Below are 24929 nucleotides of genomic sequence, written 5' to 3' on the forward strand. Positions count from 1 at the left end.
ATAATGGCCTCTACCTCCATCCACATTGCTGCAAAAGACATGATTTCATTCTTTGACATGACTGAGTAGTATTCCATAGGTAGCACAATTTACTTATCCGGTCATTCGTTGGTGAACACAGTGTGCTTCTATATCTTTGCTATTGCGAATAGTGTTGTAATAAACATATAAATACAGGTGCCTTTTTGATACAATAATTTGTATCAAATTTTGATATAATAAAAATATTTCTTTGGGTAATAAACTACCACTGGATTGCAGGATCAAAGGGCAGATCTATTTTTAATTCTCTGAGAAATATCCATGCTCTTTACCAAAGAAGTTTTATTATTTACTTTCCCTCTAACAACGTCTAAGTTTTCCCTTTTCTTTGCATCCTCACCAGCATGTGTTGTTTTCTGACTTTTTATAATTGCCATTCTGACTGATGTAAGATAGCATCTCACTGCGGTTTTAATTTGCATTTCTCTGATGGTTAGTGATGTCAAGAAATTTTTCATATGTTTTCGGCTATTTCTATGTCTTCTTTTGAAAATATCTGTTCATGTCTTTTGTCCATTTTTTAATTTTTTTTCTTGTTGATTTGTTCGAGTTCCTTATAGACCCTTGATAGTCTGTTGTCAGAGGCATAGCTTGCAAGTGTTCTTTCCCATTTTGTAGGCTGTCTTTTATTTCTTTTGCTCTGTAGATTTTAGCTAAAATGAGTCCCATCTGTCGATTTCTGCTTTTGTTGCTTTTGCTTTTGAGAACTTAATCATAAATCCTTTGCTTAGGACAATGTCCAGAAGAATTAGAAAATAATTATTTCATAAAATAAAATGTTAACTCATTTAATCTTTATAACTCTAAAAGGTAAAGCTATTACTTATTTACAGATGGGAACACAGAGGCATGTTAGCAATTTGCCTAAGGTTGCATATCTTGTAAATGTGTGAAGCTGGATTAAAACTCAGACACTCTGACTACAGATTCTTATATTAGCCACAATACTATGGACTACTTAGACTGTTTTTATGTGAAAAACATACATCCACCTGTCCAAACCCAAAGCGTAGACCTGGAGACACAAAGAACAGCAGAAGTGAGACTTTTAATGTCAGTCTTGCAAGATCAGGTGTCTAGTAGGGGCCGTTACAGCAGGTAATCTATTTCTAGTTCACAAGTCCCTCCCCTAGTTCCTCATTGGTCGAGTACTATGGGTTTACAGTCTTCCCGAATGTCACCTAAGTTTCATTATCTCCCTTATAAGGTTATACCCCTGTCTGTTTCCCTACTTAAGTTTCAATTTCCCAAAAGCAAAACTTTCTTTCCTTTCACAGTCTGACACCCCCTTTTCCATTCTATTCACTTATTGTGACCTTCTAGAAGCATGAGCTGTGCAGTTTGTTACATCCACAGGCTGGCTACCAGGACTTAGATTTGTCATGCCTTGAAAATGTACAAATTAAAATATTTTTTCACAGTTTATCCTTTTTTTTTTTCTTTTTTAAACCAACTCACTAACTGCTCTTTTCAGATAGTTGTTTTCTAAGAGCCTCTGAGACTAAACTCATTACTTCCATGTACTTGCAATATACTTGGTACTAACCAATCTCTTCACACCCTTTCAGGTACATCTGAGGCCCTAGTGACTCCTCTCCAAAACAAGCATTATGTTTCTCAATTGAAACTCATATTTCTATTGTAAAGCATGACTCAATAAACATATGTGTGCATGTGTCTTAATATAATTATTTATAATCCTTTGGGTATATACCCAGTAACGGGTTTGCTGGGTCAAAGACTTGGAACCAACACAAATGCCCATCGATGATAGACTGGATAAAGAAAATGTGGCACATATACACCACGGGATACTATGCAGCCATAAAAAAGATGGGTTCATGTCCTTTCCAGGAACATGGATGAAGCTGGCAACCATCATTCTCAGCAAACTAACACAGGAACAGAAAACCAAACACTGCACGTTCTCACTTATATGTGAGTGTTGAACCAATGAGAATATAGGGACACAGGGAGGCATACATCACATACACAGGACTGTTGGTGGGTGGGGGAGCTAGGAGAGGGATAGCTGGTGCGAGGGGTTTGAGGAGGGATAATATCAGGAAAAATATCTAATGTAGATGACGGGGGGATGGATGCAACAAACTACCATGGCGTGTGTATACCTATAAAACAATCCAGCACGATCTGCAGATGTACCCCAGAACTTAAAGTATCATAAAAAAAAAGAAACTCATATTTCTGACCAACTGCAGCATTTTTAATCACCTCGTGCCTTTTATTTGGAAAGTTTACTTATTTTCTTACTTGCTTTAATTTATTAAAAATTAGGTATATTTTATACCTGTTTTGGAAATATATATTTGAAATATATATTTTTCAAATATACACGATTGAATTTGAGTTCCTTATCATTCTAGGAAAAGAGAAAACATAGACATGTATGCAAATTTTTGTTCCTAAAATGAAAGAAATTTAAAAGTTTCATGACCCATTTGGATAGTGTACTTCATCTAAGGTGTACGTTTGGTGAGCAGTGGATGAGAAGTGGAAGATGGAGAAACACCTCTAACATGGTGTGGGATCATGAAGGTACAATACAATACAATACAATAAAGCAACCATTGAAGGATCCTAAATGAACAATCAAACTTTTAAATCTGGTTCAGGCTGAAAATCATTACTGGTGATATATGGCTTAAAAAGAGTGATGGATGGTTTGGAAAACTTATTAAAGTACGTTTTTGCCATACTTCATGCTTGATATAATAGTGCTCTGACATACAAAAAACATGAGGATATAGAAAAGAAACGTCCTGAAAGCTCAGGGACTGCCACGATCTACAAGTTTCAGTTCCATTTTAATCTATAGGAAAAGTGAGAAACAAAAGGTGATGTTACGTTTCTATCTCAGGTAACATGAGGGTAAAATAAATGTCTCCACCTTAAAGTTTTCCTTTCTGTTATACAGTAAATTTTCATCTAGAAATTTGATTTTCTGACTCTATTTACTCCTGTGACTACCAGCTATAAATATTACCTGTGCCAATCATACTCTCTATCAAAAATTAACGTCAAACCTAGAAATCGGTTAAAATCCTTATAGTGACAGAGTTTGTTTTGCAGGTGGTAGTAAGGAAAGAAAACCCAATGCTTTAACAAACTCTTGTTTTCCAACTAATATAATCCGTAACATCAGTTAACTGTTGCTATGTAACATCACTGTAACACGTAATGCTTTAAAACAAGAAACATTTGTTTAGCTCAGGAATCACGGAGTCAGTGTGGGCGGGGCAGGTCTAGGGTGACCTTGGCTATGTACCAACTGCAGTCAGCTGATGCGTTCGCTTCAAAGATATGACGAGAGATGTCTTTGTGGAGCTTGTATGGGCTCTTTCTCAAGTCTTGGGCCTTGGATGACATAAACCACCTGATCGACCTTGTTCCATTTGGTTTCTCATCTCCGGGAAGCTAGTCTTTGCTTATTCATATGGAAGTTTCAGGAGTCCAAGAAAGGGAGCAGAGGCATGCAAGGCCTCTGAAATCTGAAACAAGGGGTTACATAACATTCCTTCTGCGTCATTTGCTCTGACCAACGCAAGTCACCAGATCAGCTCAGATTCCAGGAGTAGGGAAAGCGTCTCCACCTTTTAAAGAAAAGACTTGCAATTCACTCTGCAAAGAGTGTGGGCATAAGGAAGCCTGGATCATTTTAGCCACTCTTCTAATTTGCTGTTAATGGTCTTATATTCTTACATATTTATAGAGAAACTTTCTCCAGCAACTTGCTGCTCTGAAATTTTCCTTAAAGAATCGATGGCTTTTGGTGTATATCATTATAATATGGAAGCGATTTATTACAAGAAGTTTCAAGTCGCTTGCATATAATTTTGCTCTTCTGCTATCTCTGTAGCATGCTAAAAACTTGCACCCTTGGGCTTTGTCTCTTCTAGTTATTACCAACCTACAATAAAGTGCATTCATTACTACCCTAATGCAGCAGTTAATTAAATTTCAGTACTAGTCAACTTCAACCAAGGTCATCTGAAGTCTGCTTCTATTTTGACAGGAATCTATTAGCATCATGGAATACCAAGCGAGTTAACAGCTACATTTAAAGTTTGGTTATTTTCATTTCTTTCTTTTCTTACATCTTAATAAATGGAAACATGTATCAAACCTTACAGTTATGAATTAGAATGTCTTTCCCAGTAAATGACTTATTGATGCTGAAGTGATTAACCTTTCATTAAAACTTGATATAAAATTCGTCCCTCCATATATCTATGTTTATTACTCAAGCCCCAAAGGAAAATACATCAAACATAGGACAGCTTGGTTATTTAAAACACTTTTACATTACAGAGACTCATAAAGTCTGAAATTTTCTAATTTCTCCTCAAGTCTTTCTGCTTCCTGGTAAATTGTAATAGACTCCACAAATTGACATATATGTTTTGAAATGTATTCCACTATCTGTCTTTAGAATAGATAAATGGGGCCGGGCACGGTGGCTCAAGCCTGTAATCCCAGCACTTTGGGAGGCCGAGGAGGGTGGATCACGAGGTCAAGAGATCAAGACCATCCTGGTCAATAAGGTGAAACCCCGTCTCTACTAAAAATACAAAAAGTTAGCTGGGCATGGTGGCGCGTGCCTGTAATCCCAGCTACTCAGGAGGCTGAGGCAGCAGAATTGCCTGAACCCAGGAGGCGGAGGTTGCGGTGAGCCGAGATCGCGCCATTGCACTCCAGCCTGGGTAACGAGAGCGAAACTCCGTCTCAAAAAAAAAAAAAAAAAAAAAAAAAAAAAAAGATAAATGAAATTAACTAGCTACTATTCTATATTTCCTACATGACATCTAAATAGAGAAATGTGAGTAAATCTTCTCTTTTGGCAGAATGTTTAACCCTTTGAATTGATGTAATGTTTAACTTGATATATCTCTTCACGATAACTCTGTTACCTAATTGACACATATTGCATAAGGGACCCAGTTATTTTAGGACACAGTAGCCTGAATGTAAATGCAGTGTCACAATTCCTGTAACTAAGAGAAGTTATGTGTCTCTAGCCAGAGGACTCATTCAAAGCTTCTGTCTTATTTATTCCTTTATATCCACAGGGGTTGTGATCCTATGATCGCAACATAGTTGTCAGCTAACATAGAAGCATCCCCTTTTACCTTGTTCTCTGCTCTGACTCTGCTTCCCTTTGATCCAATTTACTTTTCCAGGCCTCTAAAGGCCAGCAAATTCCCCAGCCAATATTTCAGTGGGCTAAGGATGTTCAGAGCTGCCCAGACATCCTGTTATGCTGCTATTGCAGCTAGTGACAGTTTAATGCTGGCGATACCTGACAATGTCTGTCTACTAAGGGAGTATTGGCTAGCACCAAGCTGTTCTGAATTTGCTTCGCTAATACAGAGAGAATCCTTTCCCCTGTGCCATCAACTATTACATTTGTAAAAACAAACTGTCTAATTTGCTGAGCGTTAGAAAGTTTCATGTGATATTGGCTTTTTTGTTTTCTTTTTTACAAAAATAACCAAAAAAAGACCATAAAAAAATCTTCACCCTTCCACTGTGGTCATCTTTGCCTTTCCCATTACTATTCTCAGGCTTCCCAGCCAACATTCTTAATGGAAGTAAGGCTGGCCTGGCAACAATCTGAATTGTGGAACACGGTACTGTACTTAGAATCTGATGATTGATGAGTACTGTTAAATGAAGAAATTTATCGGACTTATTTTTCTTTCCTAGGTGATTTTGCTGGTCATAAAATCTAGAGTATTCAATCCAGATGAGCTTTGAGAATATATTAACTTTTTACTCAAGTTTCTTCATAATGAAAATTAGTTTAAACATGATAGCAACTACCGAGGCAAGATTCCATTAGTACTTCATAAGTAGCAAGAGATTTCCTTTCATTTGCAAAGTAAAAATATGAGGCTTAAAGTACTCATGTCTCATTGTTTTGAAAAGAAAAGAAGTAGCAGAATAGTTCAGCCAAGCACTGTTAGGGCAAGTTACAATTTCCAGATATAGAATGCATTCAATAACCCCTAATACAAGTTGTGATTTGAACTTTTAGTATGAACTGAATGTTAGAGACAGTTATTTCATTCTTTATATGTGAGAGCAAATGATAAAGCTGTCAATACGCCAGGCAATAGGACTACATCAAGGGGCAAAACAGACATGATGCCTGCCTGTCCCCTGTAAATACACACATTAATAACAAAGACAGACATTAATGAAATATCATGAATATGCTTATTATAAGAGGAAAGAGCATGCAAAACAGAGGTGAGGAATAGGGATTAGATGTAATCAGTAACATTGGGGAAGGTACAGTGGAAATATACTGATGTGCTTATCTAGCATTACCTTTTCATTTCTGCACACCTGTCTTATCCATGAATCAGATAATGATCAAATGCGTGGACTTATCACCTGAAGTGGGCTAGTTGGAAATTCATTGAACAATTTCTTGTAAGATGAGAGGCAATCAACATGCTTTTCTTTTTTATACAAAATCTTTTTTTAAAATTTTACTTTAAGTTCTGGGATACATGTGCAGAATATGCAGTTTTGTTACATAGGTGTATACACGTGTCATGGTGGTTTGCTCTCTTAAGTGTAGGAACCCAGAAAATCTGTGTTGAGGTCTCTTGAAGCACAAAGTTGACGTGTCCTCATGGAAATAATATTGGCGTTAAAAGACAAGTTAGGACAGAAGGCCAGCATAATGTGTCGTGCTAGCCCTGAGCTTCTCTTTCAGATTATGAGCCAATAGTTTCATGAGTCCATACCTCCCATCGTTGAGGTTCGAATTGGTCATCTGTCACCAGCAAACAAAAATGTCAAACTTAATAAAAAAATTGGTAATTGTAAATATTACACGTAACATAATACAGGAGAATGTTTGTGAAAAATGCATGATTGTAAGTGTTCTTCCAATGATACCATAAGATGCCATTAATGTTTGCTTTGTTATAATGAAATCAGGTGTTTAAAATCTCTCTCTCAAAATAAAATATCTTGACCTCAATTCATCTGTTCATTGATGAAGGTTTTTGAGGGTGATTGACAGAAATATATCAGAAAATGATTTTGTTAGCTATTTCTGTAAATTTTAGCTAACAACATAATTCCCTGACATAAGGTAAAATGAAATAAGCAAGAATGAACCCAAGAAAACTGATGTGAATAATGATTTGGAAGATCAGGAAACATTTTTCCGGAGGTAGAAAACAGGTTCTGATGACTATGTCAGATAATTGCCTTCTTCTCTGTCTCCCAAGTCAGTATATGAAGAAGAAATTACCACTGTCAGCCACACTCCCATCTACTCCTTCCATTAAGACATTCGTCTTCAGAAAGGAAGGATTATGCCCCTCTTTGATGAAGTGTGAAAAAAGGAACACTACAAAAATAATGCTTTAGTTACTTTCGCTTAGATTTCAATTTTTGAATCTATCAGATGCCATTAAAGTTGGATCTACTATATATGGCAGACTTCGCTCTTCCCTCCCCTGATGAGCCTAAAGTTTATCATTACAGTGATATAGAGGCAATTATAGAAAACTTCCAAGCAATCCAGTTTCAATTTCTGTGCAATGTAATAGAAAGTGATAATTAATGTATACAGAACCCTCCAGACCCCAGAGACTGTTTTAAGAGTTTTCTTTACATTATCTTATTTGATACTCACAGAAAACCTATATGCTAAGTACCCATAATTTCTATGTTTTACACAAGCAAACCAATGTCAAGCAGAGTAATGAGCTGAACAAAGACAGAGCTGACCTGTGGCAGGGCCAGAATTCACATCCAGGGAGAATGACTCAAGAGTTCATTCATATAACCATTATCTTAAATCACAATGCACAATATAAATCTATGTTATAGGATCTAAAATTCCCAATTAATTATCCCTCTGCTTTCCTAGTTCTGAAACACTGTAGAAATGAATGTAGGAATTAGCTGGAAACCAAAATATCAATTTTGTTTTTGAGAAATATGCATTGATGTATTTCAACTTGGTGCAACATATGATCTCCTTCCTATTTTTACTTTAATAGAGCCTATCTAGCTCAGTATAAAATGCAGATGGAGAGCTAACTGAACGCTTTCCTGCAAGGGTGAGGGCTTAGCAAACCATTTGCTAACATGTCATTGTTATTACCATCATTATTATTGTTATTTATTTACTTTTAAATTTGTTTGATTTTTTTATCCTCAGTATTGTGAATATCATGAAGATATTAATTATGCTTGTCTTTCACTGAATACTTTAACACTGGGAATTTTTAATCTAACTGGTACTCTTTTCTATCATTATTTTTATTACCATTATTATTTTGGATAGTTTCAGGCATCTATTTTCCGAAGTCTAAAGTTCTGGGACTCTTAGATATTTCACATTGTCAATATATCACCTATGTCTATTTTTTTGCATCATATTTTTAACTTTTTTTTTTTTTACTATATGCTCTGTGATAAAGTCAAATAAGAAATAATTTTAATATAATAAATGTATTATATAAACAATGCAATACATTTCTTCTATTAATGTTCTTCTTTGTTATAATTGTTTTAATTTAAACAAGCATGATGTTAGTCTTTGAATATTTAGGAATCTTCCTGGCTCTGGAAGCTTGGCATTTAGGACAACTAAAACTGAAACTGGTGACAAGAATGTGATGCTTTCATAACAAGATCCAAACATAAGTGATACTTGTTTAATGACCAAATGAGAAACAAAGAATAAAATAATAAAAGTCGGGAATTATCATATTCTCTTTTAGGCATGCATGACACAGGTTAGTAGTGTTTAGACTTTTATTCCTGGTATCTATACAGGTATTCTTATGAGAATTTGGGACCTATTTTCATTGGAAATATAAACCATGGGAGTGAGATCCCGAAAGATCTAATAGGCTTATTCAATATTTCTGAGTGATAGCCACTACATTTTGTGCTAAATGATAACATGCTTTTAAGATATTCTATGATGAGTAGAGTGCTTTTGAAGTGCTGGACTACACTGAAAGTGTATCAAGATTTTAAAGACACATACCGAGATGTATAGAAAGAGCTAATAAGACAGGCACTAACTTGGACTCTTCACCAATGATGTACTGTACATTGTACTAAATGTAAGAAATATGTTTTAAATATTTTGTTACTGCATGGGCATCCTTTTATTTTTATTTGTTTAGAAATTTTTTAAGATATCTCAGAGTCCATTTAATAAATAAAGGTAGAAACAAATGAATAGATTAATTAAATAGTTACATAATTTTAATTCCCATTCAGTACTTGCCACATTGAAGGCAAATTAAAAATAATTATTTTCTAGTTATAACAACAACCAAGTATTTGGAGACTAAGATAAAATATATATTAAATAAAGAAAATTTGTTCATAATTTTTTCTTTTTTAAATATTTTATTGCACTTTATGATCTGGGGTACATGTGAAGAACATGCAGGATTGTTGCATAGGTACATACATGGAAATGTGGTTTGCTGCCTTCATCTGCATCACCTGTATCTGGCATTTCTCCCCATGTTATCCATCCTGAACTCCCTACGCCCAGCTGTCCAACCCCTAGTCCCTCTGCCAACAGACCCCAGTGTGTGATGCTCTCCTCCCTGTGTCCATTGTTCAACACCCACCTATGAGTGAGAACACATGGTGTTTGATTTTCTGTTCCTGTGTCAGTTTGCTGAGAATGATGGTTTCCAGGTTCATCCATGTCCCTACAAAGTAAACAAGCGCATCATTTTTTATGGCTGCGTAGTATTCCATGATGTATATGTGCCACATTTTCTTTATCCAGTCTATCATTGATGAGCATGTGGGTTGGTTCCAGGTCTTTGCTATTGTAAACACTGCCACAATGAACATACGTGTGCATGTGTCTTTATAATAGAACACTTTATAATACTTTGGATATATACCCAGTAATGGGATTGCTGAGTCAAATGGAATTTTTATTTCTAGGTCCTTGAGGAATCACCACACTGCCGTCCACAATGGTTGAACTAATTTACACTCCCACCAACAGTGTAAAAGTGTTCCTATTTCTCCACATCCTCTCAGCATCTGTTGTCTCCAGATTTTTTAATGATCACCATTCTGACTGGCATGAGATGGTATCTCAATGTGGTTTTGATTTGCATTTCTCTAATGACCAGTGACGATGAGCATTTTTCCTTATGTTTGTTGGCCTCATACATGTCTTCTTTTGAAAAGTGTCTGCTCATATTCTTTGTCAACTTTTGAATGGGTTTGTTTTTTTCTTGTAAATCTGTTTTAGTTATTTATAGATTCTGAATATTAGCCCTTTGTCAGATGGGCAGATTGCAAAATTTTTTTCCCATTTTGTTTGTTGCCAGTTCACTCTAATGATTGCTTCTTCTGCTGTGCAGAAACTCTGGAGTTTAGTTAGATCCCATTTGTCTATTTTGGCTTTTGTTGCCAATGATTTTGGTGTTTTAGTCATGAAGTCCTTGCCTATGCCTATGTTCTGAATGGTTTTGCCTAGGTTTTCTTCTAGAGTTTTTATGGTGTTAGGTCTATGTTTAAGTCTTTAATCCATCTGAAATTAATTTTAGTGTAAGGTGTCAGGAAAGGGTCCAGTTTGTGCTTTCTGCACACTGCTGGCCAGTTTTCCCAGCACCATTTATTAAACAGGGAATCTTTCCCCATTGTTTGATTTTGTCAGATTTGTCAAAAATCAGATGTTTGTAGATGTGTGGTATTACCTCCAAGGCCTCTGTTCTGTTCCATTTGGCTATATCTCTGTTTTGGTACCAGTACCATGCTGTTTTGATTACTGTAGTCTTGTAGTGTAAAGTCAGGTAGAGTGATGCCTCCAGCTTTATTATTTTTGCTTAGGATTGTCTTGGCTATGTGGGCTGTCTTTTGGTTTCATATGAAGTTTAAAGTGTTTTTTTTTTCCAGTTCTGTGAAGAAGGTCATTAGTAGCTTGATGGGGATAACACTGAATCTATAAATTACTTTGGGCAGTATGGCCATTTTCACGATATTGATTATTCCTAACCATGAGCATGGAATGTTTTTCCTTCTCTTATTTCCCTGAGCAGTGGTTTGTAGTTCTCCTCGAAGAGGTACTTTACATCCTTTGTTAGTTGTATTCTTAGGTATTTTATTCTATTTTGGAGCAATTGTAAATGGCAGTTTGTTCTTGATTTGGTTCTCTTTAAGTCTGTTATTTGTGTATAGAAATGCTTGTGACTTCTGCACATTGATTTTGCATCCTGAGACTTTGCTGAAATTGCTTATCAGTTTAAGGAGATTTTAGGCTGAGACAATGAGGTCTTCTAAATATACAATCATGTGGTCTGCAAGTAAAGACATTTTGACTTTCTCCTTTCCTAACTGAGTACCCTTTATTTCTTTTTCTTGTCTGATTGCTCTGGCTAGAACTTCCAATACTATATCAAACAAGAATGGTGAAAGAGGGCATCCTTGTCTAGTGCCAGATTTCAAAGGGAATGCTTCCAGTTTTGCACATTCAGTATGATATTGGCTCTGGGTTTGTTGTAAAACCACATGATTATCTCAATAGATGCAGAGAAGGGCTTTGACAAAATTCAACAGCCTTTTATGCTAAAAACTCTAAATAAACGAGGAATCAACAGAACATATCTCAAAATAATAAAAGCTATGTTTTTCTTAAGTTATCAAAAAGTGTTTTAATTTTAAACATTGAAAAGAGTATTGCCACTTACATCACTAGAATTGAGCTCTACTTCCAGGATAAAATTATCTAACAAGATAATGAAAGTTCTTAGCTTTTTATATATCCAAAAACATTCTATTGAAAATGTATAACCAGTATATACATGCAAAATTTTTCTATGGCAACAAATTACTTTCATATTGAAAGTACTGATGCCATTTTTCCGTAGGTATAGTTAAGAATATATCAAAATATTACATGTTTTAAAAGTTTTCAGTTATATTTAGATTTTTAGTCTTATCAAGCATGTTAACTCAATATTAAAGGTAATAGATTTTAAAATTACATGCACATTTTAGTGTTTAGCATTATGTACGCAGTTAAACAAATGTAATGATTTCTCATTTTCCACACCATTACTTTTTTTAAAAAATAATTAAATCCCATAATAAAATATTTACAATTTAAATGAAGCAAATAGCACTGAGTATATATGCTACAACATGCTTTGAAATGATGTCTTATATTTTTTAAAGTTTTAAAAAGCCATCCAGATACAATACTGGGATGCTTTAAAATTGTTTTTCACAAATGTAATGAGAGTATTTGTGTGTACAAGTCTGTGGCTAGAATGCCTAGAGAGAGTTAAAAAAAGGATAAATTTAATTTATACTTTATATATCACAAATCTAATATATAGTCAACTTCAGAAGTTTGTAAAATAAATTCAACATGCCTTTCTCTCTCTGGGAAACATATTTTTTTTCTCTTCTCTCTTTTCTTTTTGGATTAATACTTCAAATTTTATACTACATTCTCTTTTATATATCTTCTTCTGCCAAATTCTATTAGTAAAGCCTACCTAAGTTTCCATTTCTTCTCTGATCATCTCACTATTTCTTCACACTCAAATTCGTAATTTTTAGTTTGCAATGTTTCTGCATGTGTGGTCAGCTACATTGATTTTTAATTAATCATTTTATGTTTATTCCTGCATTTCTCTTTCACTCTATGGAAGAAGGGAATAGAAACTTTGTTGCTGTATTGATCACATATTAATTACTTAATAAATGCTCATTTATTATATTCTAATTGGGATATTAATAGCATGGAATAGAAGTTATTTACTGTCACCAAAATGGGCTTTGAATGCATGTCTAGAGAAATGAGTTGATAAATTACAAATTTTATAATATTTTATTGCCTGTATGTACTAAAGGCCTTGTTATATGTAGCAGTTTGGAAAGACATGGAGCCTTTTCTGGCTATTTCGTGATTAGAAATTTGCTTTGAGTTTGTCATAAATTGCTTTTATTATTTTGAGATACGTTCAATCAATACCTAGTTTCCTGAGAGTTTTTAGCATGAAGGGGTGCTGAATTTTATCAAAGGCCTTTTCTGCATCTATTGAGATAATTATGCAACTTTTGTTATTGGTTCTGTTTATCTGATGGGTTGTGTTTATTGATTTGTGTATGTTGAACCAGCCTCGCATCCCAGGGATGAAGCCAATTTGATCATGGTGGATAAGCTTTTTGATGTGCTGCTGGATTCAGTTTGCCAGTGAGGATTTCACATTGAAGTTTGTCAGTGATACGGGCCTAAAGTTTTTTTTTTTTTTTCTGTGTTTCTGGGAGGTTTTGCTATCAGGAAGATGCTGGCATCATAAAATGAGTTAGGGAGGAGTCCCTCTTTTTCTATTGTTTGGAATTGTTTCAGAAGGAATGGTACCAGCTGCTCTTTGCACCTCTAGTAGAATTCAGCTATGAATCTGTTTGGTTCTGGGGTATTTTTAGTTGGTAGACTGTTAATTACTGCCTCAGTTTCAGAACTTGTTATTGGTCTATTCAGGAATTTGAATTCTTCCTGACTCTTTTCAGGAGGGTGTCTGTGTCTAGGAATTTATCCATTTCATCTAGATTTTCTAGTTTATTTGCATAGAGATATTTACAGTATTCTCTGATGGTAGGTTGCATTTCTTTGGGATCAGTAGTATATCCTCTTTATCATTTTTTACTGTGTGTATTTGTTTCTGCTCTATTTTCTTCTTTATTAGTCTGGCTAGTAGACTATCTATTTTGTTGAGCTTTAAAAAAAAAAAAAACAGGCAAAAGCTGGAAGCATTCCCTTTGAAAACTGGCACAAAACAAGAATGCTCTCTCACCACTCCTATTCAACATATTAGAAGTTCTGTACAGGGCCCTCAGGCAAGAGAAAAAAATTAAAAGATATTCCAATAGGAAGAGAGGGAGTCAAATTATCTCTGTTCACAGATGACATGATTGTATATTTAGAAAACACCATTGTCTCAGCCAAAAATCTCCTTAAGCTGATAAGCAACTTAGAAAAGTCTCAGGATACAAAATCAATGGAAAAATTACAAACATACCTATACATCAATAATACACAGAGAGCATAATTGTGAGCAAACTCCCATTCACTATTGCTACAAAGAGAATAACATACCTGTAAATACAACTTACAAGGAATGTGAAGGACCTCTTCAAGGAGATCTACAAACCACTGCTCAAGGAAATAAAAGAGGACACCAACAAACGGAAAAACATTCCATGGTCATGGATAGGAGGAATCAATATGATGAAAATGGCCATACTGCCCACGGTAATTTATAGATTTGATGCTATCTCCATCAAGTTACCATTGTCTTTCCTCACAGAATTAGAAAAAACTACTTTAAATTTCATATGAAACAAAAAAAAGAATGCCCATATAGCCAAGACAATCCTATGCAAAAAGAACAAAGCTAGAAGCATCACACTACCTGACCTCAAACTATACTACAATGCTACAGTAACCAAAACAGCAGGGCACTGGTACCAAAACAGATATATAGATGAATAGAATAAAACAGAAGCCTCAGAAATAATGCCACAAATCTACAGCTATCTGATCTTTGACAAATATGACAAAAACAAGCAATGGGGAAAGGATTCCCTATTTAATAAATGGTGTTGGGTAAACTAGCTAACCATATTCAGAAAACTGAAACTGGACCATGTACTTACACCTTATACAAAAATTAACTTATGATGGATTAAAGACTTAAATGTAAGACCTAAAACCATAAAAATGCTAGGAGAATACCTAGGCTGTACCACTCAGGACACAGACATGGGCAAAGATGTTATGACTAAAACACCAAAAACAATGGCAACAAAAGCCAAAATTGACAAACAGGATCTAATTAAGCTAAAGAGCTTCTGCACAGCAAAAGAAACGATCATCAGTCTGAACAGGCAAACTACAGAATGGTAGAAAATTTTTGCCATCTATCCATCTGACAAAGGGCTAATATCCAGAATCTACAAAAACTGTAAACAAACTTACAAGAAAAAAATAAACAACTTCATCAAAAAGTGGGCAAACAAACAAACAAACAAACAAAAAACAGACAGTTCTCAAAAGAAGATATTTATGTGGCCAACAAACATATGGAAAAAAACTCATCATCATGGGTCATTAGAGAAATGCAAATCAAAACCAAAATGAGATACCATCTCACATCATTTAGAATGGTGATCATTAAAAAGTCCAGAAACAACAGATGCTGGAGAGGATGTGGAGAAATAGGAATGCATTTACATTGTCAGTGGGAGTGTAAATTAGTCCAACCATTGTTTAAGACAGTGTGGCGATTCCTCAAGGATCTAGAACCAGAAATACCATTTGACTCAGCAATCTCATTACAGAGTATGTACCTAAAGGATTATAAATCATTCTACTATAAATACACATGCACACGTATGTTAACTGTGGCCCTGTTCATGATAGCAAAGACTTGGAACCAACCCAAATGCCCATCAATGACAGACTGGATAAAGAATATGTGGCACATATACACCATGGAATACTATGCAGCCATATAAAGGATGAGTTCATTTGCAGGAACACAGATGGATCTGGAAGCCATCATTCTCAGCAAACTAACACAAAAACAGAAAAGCAATTATCATATGTTGTCATTCATAAGTGGGAGTTGAACAATGAGAACACATGGACACAGGGAGGGGAACATCACACACTGGGGCCTGTCGAGGGGTGGTGGGCTAGGGAAGGGATAGCATTAGGAGAAATATCTAATGTAGATGACGGATTGATGGGTGCAGCAAACTACCATGGCACCTATATACCTATGTAACAAACCTGCACATTCTGCACATGTACCCTAGTACCTTTAACAATAATAATAATAAACAATAATAATAACAATAATAATAATAAAAAATTTGCTTGGATAACATGCTTTCCTATTTTTTTAAAATTACTGGGAATAAATACTAACATTTCATAAAATTCAGATATTGAGGAAAGTAGGTTCCACATTACATAACAGAAAAGAATAGTGGCCTCAGAAATGCATAAGAGAAAATAAAGAATGTAACTTTTTAATAAGTAAATTATAGGCATAAAAGGGTGCTTCTATTATATGTTTCTCTATCTGCTTCATGTGTATTAATTGATTATTCCAGGCTGTTACTTCTTTCTTTTCCTTCTCACTATCAATATTATTCTTGGTCAGTAGATGTCTTTAAAAATGTCCTTATAATAAACCATCCCCTCTTCTGAAACAGAAAAACAAAAACTGTTTTTCTCTTGGCCGCATATTTACCCAGGGTAAAACTGTATACTTGCCGAAGAATTGCCTAATGTAGTTTCAGTATGAGTCTTCTTTGTGAAAGAAAATAAATATTTTAATAAGAAAAGAAGAGCATTAAACACTAAAATGGTTGCAAATCTGTCCAATTTGATTACTCTTTTATTCATTTGGTGCTAAGCTTTAAAACTCAATTGTTTCAAATGATTCCCATTTGTTCATATTTCCCCTCTATTTTTTCTTTAAAATTTTGTTTTAAAAATGAAACATACAGCAAAGTTTAAAAGATTTTACTGGATCACTGTAATATTTAGCACCCAGAATCAACCTTTGCATTTTACTATACTTGTTTCACATATCTATTCATTTACCCGATCTTCTATCAGTAATGCATTTTGTGTTGTATTTCAAAGAAAACTGCTGATAGTAGTTCAATTCCATCTTAAATTCAGCATAGATATTTAAAAATAGAGTTTAATATTTATAGGTATTTAAGTAAAATTTACATTATGTGAAATACACAAATCTTTCTGTTTTGCATGTTACCTTTTTTATGTCAGGTGCATGTACTTTAGTCGAGATTTTCATCATGGTATAGAATATGAACAAGTGTTCACATCAGTCATCATCTTTAACCCATTTCATCACAGAGACAACTATTATCATTATTTTTTTTCACTGCAAATTAGGTTTAACTGTTCCAATATTTAATATTTTAATTAATTGAATTAGACACGATATATTCTTTTGGTAAGGTTTCTTTTGCTCACTATAACACCTTTCAGTTTTACCTATATTTTTGTTATAGTAGTAGTTTCTTTCTCTGTAATTCTTTGAAATGAGTAGTATTTCATTGTAAGAATATACCACAATTTGTTGATCAATTCCTGTTGATAGGCACCTAGGTAGTTCCCAGTTTTGTGGATTATGAATAAAGATGTCATGAACATTCTTATATAAATTTTGTGTGAACAAGTGTTTTTATATCTGGTGAGTAAATACCTGCAAGTGCAATTGTGTATGATAGGGTAAGTATATTTTTCATAAGAAGCATCTAGAGATTTTTCTAATGAGATTTTACCATTTTACATTACCACTACCAATGTATGACAGGTCTTGTTTCAAAATATCACCAGATAAGTCTTCTAATTATAGCTCTTCTGGTGGTTTATGATATGATTATACCCTATTTTAAACATATGCTTAAGAACCTTTGTGAATTTTAATTTAAATTAATACAATATCTTATATTTACATCTAAATATGAATATCTTATATTTACATGTAAATATGGAACACCTTTTAAACTAATATATCAGTTCCATTTTTATTAATTTATCTAGCAATTAGCATTCTACAAATTCTTACTCACTCATTGTATTATTTAAGTATTCATGTATTTCACTCACATATTTATCACTTACTTTCTTATTTTTGCAGCATCTCAAAACTTTTGTCTGAAGTGACTGTTTTTTTACATTAGACTTCTCTCTCTTTTTCTCTCTGATAACCCAAGAAGATAAAAGGGCAGGTGATCACTACATAAAAATATTACAAATGAAATAGAAAAATCACAACAATAGTTGGAGACTGTACATTTCTGTCTCAACAATTGATAGAACAAGCAGTCAAAAAGAGTAAGTCTTTAGGTCATAATACTAACAACTAACTTTTATAAACCATTGCACCCAACACCTTAAAAAATACACATTCTTTATAGTGCACATTACTATTATGAATATAAATGATGTATTAAACCATAACTGGACATTACATAAATTACATATTTCTAATTAACTTGTCAGTAAAGCAGATGTCACAAATGGCTTATAAAGCATATTGAAACAAATAGAATACACATAGAAAACACGATAAAATTCATGAGTTGCATCTAAATGATCCTTTAAACAGGCATTAATAGCCTTATGTTACTCTGTTAGAGAGAAACTTGAAAACTAGAAACTTTATTTCATCTTGTAAAGGTAGAAATACAACGACAAATTAAACCAAAGTAAGTAGAAGTAACTAAAAAATTGAATATAAACACAGAAATTGTGGATAGGAGACAGACGAAGAGAATAAACAAAACTGATACTTTAAAAGAGTTAATTAACTTGATGACCCTTAAATATGACTAATAAAGAACAAGACAGAGAACAGAAAACACTAATACCAAGAATTAAAGATGGAATATCACCATATATTCCACAGACATTGAAAGAATACATTTATGCCAATTTTGATTAACTGTATGCTAATTATTTCAACGACTAGATGAAATGGCTACATTTCTCAGCTAAATACAACTTATTCATACTGGCACAAATATAAATAGAAATTATAAATTGCCACATGTATATTTAACAAATTAAACTTGTATTACAAAATAGTCCCACATAAAATAATAACCCAAGAACAAGATATTTCACTGTTGAGTTCTTCCAAATGTTTAAGGAATTAACACTTTTAATCTTACACAATCACCATTAGGATACTGCAACATTTTCCAAGTAATTTCACGGACCCAGTACAAAACTGATACCAACACCCGACAGAAAATGAAAGAAAAAATTTCCAGAACACCATCTCTTGTGAATTTAGATTTAAAAGTCCTACGAAAATATTAATTCATAGAATTTGGCAAATTATTTGTGACAAATGACAAATGAATTTGTATCCCAGACATGGCAGAGTGGTTACATGCACTTAATATACCACATTAAAACAGCATATAACAGGATTTATATGATAATCTCAACAATGAAGAAAATATGTTGGACCAAATTAAACAAATTCACATGGCCAACAATCTCAGAAAATTTGAGATAAATGAGTACTACTTCAAGTTGATATAGAGCTGTCACATAAAACCTCAGCTAATAATATACTTAATGATGAAATGTTGAAGAAGACAAAGATGCCCCTTCACACTACTTCTATTCAATACTGTATCAGGATGGTGAAGGAAACAAGAAAAAATAAAGCTGTATTGGAACAAACAACCTTTGTAATAGTAAATAATAAAATAAAAATAATGATTGGAAAGAATTAAACTTTTCTATAAGTGAATTAAATATGATATGAAAATTGAGATTGAAATCTAATATTGCACAAAATCTTTGGTGTTTTATTGATCATAATTATACAGTGATTCAACTTTCTTATTTTTTACCTGAATAAAATTTAGCTGAAAATATATTTAATATTTATTAGTTATTGTAACTGTAAAATTAAATTTAGCCAGGGCATAGTTAATTCTCTTATTCCATATTATATAAGAACTTGTTTATAATGCCATTATACATATGGCATAACTGAAAAGAACATAAAATTACTAGGGCAAAATTAAACATAATGCACAATGGGAAATAAGTTGAAAAACAGAAAACTCAAGTAATACAGTTTAGGCTTATAAACTTTTCAGAGGATGTATCTTTACCTTTCATATCCTTTGTGTATATTTAGCTTGAATAGTTAAATCACATGAATGAGCTAAAGCTTTCATAATATTTAAAGCCTGTGAAAAGAGACAGGGAAAAGTATATAATGCCTATCATAATGACAAAATTGATTACAGAAAACAATGTAAAGTTATAAAGTGTTTCTCTTTATATTCTAGTTGAGTCAATGTCAGAATGTCTAATTTGGGAATATTACAAATAATGATTTTTTAAAATTTCAATAATAAGATAATTTATTAAATGAACTCTTTCTAGTCCTATTCTTCATGGGATTCAGAAAACAGCTACTACAGTGAACTCACAGTTGATAAGATGTTATGGGCAAAATAATTGTTAATTTTCTCAATCATGATTTAGATGTTGTATATGTGTATTCACCAAAGTAGGATTAAAATATGACACAATAGATAAATGATATATGGAGAATGCTTTATACTTTTTTCATTAGTGACAACAGAGACTCTTCAGGTATCTGGCTCCCAAGAGTTTATTGAAAATGCTTATAAATTATTTTGTTTTTTAAATAACATCTGTAAATTAGAAACATTTTACTCTCATCAATCTTCACTTGAAATATTCTTTTTAAAAAATCCTTAAGCTTAGAGATTATAAATCGCATTTAAAAATATCTGCAGTTGCCAAAAAGATAAAGAAAAATAATTCTGCATGTAATTAAATGCATTATGCTTGCTGAAGTTTGAAGGATGCTATGCTGTAAACTTGCATGTATATGAAATTTAATACAAGTGGTATTGTTAAAAATATGACTATGGTTGATACCATGAAGACACTTAATTCCCAGTTGCCTTTTTTCATGAAGGCACAGGGTGTATATTCTTGTGAGTTTTCCAAAACAAGATTATATCAATATGAAATTTGATAGTGACCAAGGAGTTATGTAGGTTAGTGTTAGAGAAATATGCCTATAAATCAAAAGTAGACAGTAGCACATAGGAAGTGAAACCATGGGATTAATTGTCTCCATATCTAGAAGCCAAACAAAGAGGGAAGGTTCTGATTCCAATATAGTAACAGGTATTAAAAGGTCCCAAGAAGTTTCAAGCAATTGAAGTGACGTTCAATGCATGAATCTCTTGTAAGCAGTAGTAGTTGATTATTGCTAAATTAAAGCCCCTCCATGTTAAAAACTGCATGTGTTTAATAGCACGGACAAGAAGAAACAGGTGACAGCAATTGTGGGCAGAGCCTCCCAAGTAATCACTGATTGGACATGTAATCTGCAGTATATTACCAAGAAAACAAACTCGCATTAGCAACATCAGTCAGGGAAGAAAAGATAAAACTTGGTAGACATGGATATTGAGCCCAGAGATAAAGAGACAAAAAAAACAAAAAACAAAAAAATCCTGTATTAATGAACCTGAAAACTGAAGTTTAAAATTCAGGAGGACAACAGCACTAATAGTGTCAAAAGTATTCAATGATCAGGAGATAAATTCACATTTAATTAAATGCAACACACAGAGCTATATCCATATAAGAATTGGATAGAAACACTGAGCATTTCTTTGACAAAAATATAATTTATTTTTAAATAATTTCTTGCAAGAATATAAAAATGCCCATTGTAGGGCACTGGGAGTAAATGGAAGAAGAAGGATGAGTAGAAGCAAAACCCAGGCTAGTAAATTTTTGCTTTATCAGCATTGGTAGCATGTGTCTTAAAAGAACCAAATGGTCTTTTTTTAAGACTCTATGATTCATAAATTCAACTATTTGTATAGTAGTCTATAATACGTATGTAGTGTCAATCCTATGCCCATTATGGTAAAAGTTATTAGAGAACAGGTCAGATAGAAAAGGATGGCTTATTCATTTTTCCAATATTTTTTCCATGTAGAGGAAGCTGAATTTCTCTGCTATTACGGTAGCCACTCTCTACTCTTGTAAGCTCTCAAGCATTAAGATAAAGAAGAACCTCATATAGTCAACTCAGCTCCTCAGTGATTGCAAATTGATTTCCTCCCAGAAAGAGGAAATGGAATTGACAGCATGGAAGAAAAAAGGAACATTTTGAGATGATGGAAATATATTCTATGATGATTTTAGTGGTGATTACACTTTTGCATTTGTTAAATGAGTACATTAGTTATGTATGCATTTATTAAATATATTGACTTTTAAAAATTACCGACTTTAAAACAAAATAAAACCAATTTTCCATAAAGTTGGTAAATTTCATTGGCTGTAAATTAGACTTCAAAAAAGCAGATAAAACAAATATATAATTCTATCAGCAGCTTCTCAAAAAGTAAAAATTTTAATAAGTACTGATTGACCATATGACCATATAGATATTACATTTTTATACATTGCGTATGTATTGGGATCTCTTTGATACCAAAGGCTATGCTTAGCAAGGTATGGATAACCTAAAATTTAGTAACTTGATTTCTACTATGTATGCTAGTGACTGTGCAAATAGACATGTATAAATATATTCACTGTCAAGTTGTTTTTTTATAGAAAAAGAGAAAATAAATTTTTCTTTAGGAGGTAAGTGAATAAAGAGAAATTTATGCATGGAATATAACATATATATTATGTTGACATTAATTATAGAGATTAATAGACTAACAAATATCAACTTGAATAACTACAAAGAAGAGAGTAAATTAAAACTGTTAATTTTAAAAAGTTGAAGTTCAAACATCAATGTATATATACATGTAGTATATGTAGAAAATGTATGTATGAGAATGTCACAACACTTCCATGAGAATACTTACACATAAGCAGTGAAAAAAAAATCTGAAAAGGTTGAGGCTTTAGCTGTCTTAGTAATATGATTAATTTAAAACAATTTTATGAAGTAAATATGATGCAATTTCAATATTTGAGAATGTATCTGTATGTTTGAATGTGCTGTGTGATTTCACACAATTTTCCAAATGCTTCCACTCTTTTCACATTTCATTAACATAATGTTAAAAACAAATTGATCAGTAGGTCCAGAAAATAATTTTCACAGTAGAAATTGAAAGTTTTCCTTAGTATAAGAGTTGAAACATTAGAGAACAGGATAAATACGTATATGATGACAAATAAAACACATTTCATAACTAATTGCTCATCAATCTGGAACTGGGGAAAATTGGAGGTTCAGAGATTTGATAGCGTATTGTCAAAAGAACAATCACAAGGCAGGTCAAAAGAAGGAAAATGGGAACTCTCAGAATAACGAAATTACTCTTTGAGGTACTTATTTGCTAAAGAAACTCTTTAATATGTTTTTATCTTATAAATGTGTTAATATTTTCCTTGACAACTGCCTTCTCTCTCTCTTCTCTGATTAGGAGAACAACACTTATAGGTTCCTGAAAATCATGTCAGATATCCTGGGAAAAGACTAGTATTCTCAATATAAAATATTCTCAATATAAAACGCATGTATTAGAAGAAATGCAAATTCAAACATTTAGGTAGGAGGCCCATAGGTTATAGATGTATCCTAAGGGACATCTATGACTTAGAAGCATGAAGTATGTCTCAGGGAAGACGAATCTTTCTTTGGGGAAGGAAGGTAGAACAAAAATAAATGGATTTGACGGAGGCGAGAGATATTAAATGGATAAATGATACCTCTTGGGTGGAGTTATACAACTTAGGAGGAGAAGATAGAAAAGATTTGTTTGAAAAATGAATGTTTCTATCAAAGCTAGAATTTGTAGAATTCATAGGTTTCACTGTGAGGGATGCGTAGTGAAAAATATGGAGAAAAATTTTAGCAAAACTAATGTCTGTGCCTAAGGGCAGGACAGAAAAAATAAAAGAAGGACACAGATTTAGGTCCATAGCAAAGGAAAGCTCTGAGAAAACAGTTAAAGTTTTAATACCTTTAAAAGCCTCCCTCATAAATATAGCTGAAAAATAAACGGGAAGTGGAACATAAGTGACATATGTCACTGCCGAATAAAAATAAAGGACGGAAATGAGTACCTCTGATATTGCTGAAGTAGCACAAATTGCTTACTTCTGGTAAATTTTAAAGAGGGAGTAAAGCAAAGTCTTAAGAGCAGACATTGGCAAAGCAGGCACTGAGAAACTTAAGAACACTTCCAATTTCAAATTACTTAAAGAAGATACGAACACAAAGGAATAAAATGTTTTTATTGAAGAAAAGGTCACAGGTTAAAAAGAAATGCAAAGCATGAATCTCAATGGTAACATTGCCTAGGGGACCCTGTGGATAGAGAAATTCAGAGACAATGCGAAGTCAAGACAGAAGAATATGCAAACCCTCTTTAGAAAGTTTCCTGCTTAAAGCTGGGGTGCATTATTTACAGAGAAGTAGAGGTTATGCGCTATACAGTGTACAACTTCTAGTTAGTTATAGCTTTCTAGGAACACAGGGTAAGTACAAATTAAGTCTGTTATGCAGTTTACGATTCACAGTGGCAACCTCACAGCCGCTTCCCCTCTCTTTCTCTCTTTCTAAACAGAACCATGATCTCATTTGTCCATCACCTGCTGAAAATGAGTTTCAAGAGGAGAATCATTATTCTAAGCTAACCATTGTAAGTCCATTCTCATTTTGTGACAGTAATTTAGGAGCACCATAAATATAAACCGCATCCAGCCAATGAGACATAAGCAAGATCATCTGAAATGAACTTCTGGAAAATTTTCCTCAATCTCAGATTGCTTCCCTCCCCATCCTGAGAATTTCCAAAAGTTTACGTCTTAATGAAACTGTCACAAGTCCCCAAGGGGAACCAAGAGCTACTTCTAATGAGGAGGAATGCTCGCATCTATAGGTTCCATTAGGTGCCTGCTGTGTGTCAAATATTTTTCTATTCATTTCACATGCATTTTCCACACTTAACCTCCATACTTTCAGGACTATCTCTAGAAATATATATGCTAAGAAAATTATCTTTTGCACAGCATTTGCTAAGCAGAGGGTGGAAATCAGACAGCTTGAACTTAAGACTAGAGTAAAAATGGATATTAAGATACTTAGAATGTTGATTAGGTATATGTATTGTGTCAAATCCTGGGGTAGAACTATAAGTTGAAATCTTCATTTTTTTTCCGTTTTCATAATATGAATTAATAATCTGGAGTAGTAAATTTCTTTGTTGCTGAGAAAAATAAAAAGAAACTAAGT

Source organism: Saimiri boliviensis, chromosome 3 (genome assembly GCF_048565385.1).
Source record: "Saimiri boliviensis isolate mSaiBol1 chromosome 3, mSaiBol1.pri, whole genome shotgun sequence".
In the NCBI taxonomy this organism is placed as follows: Eukaryota; Metazoa; Chordata; class Mammalia; order Primates; family Cebidae; genus Saimiri; species Saimiri boliviensis.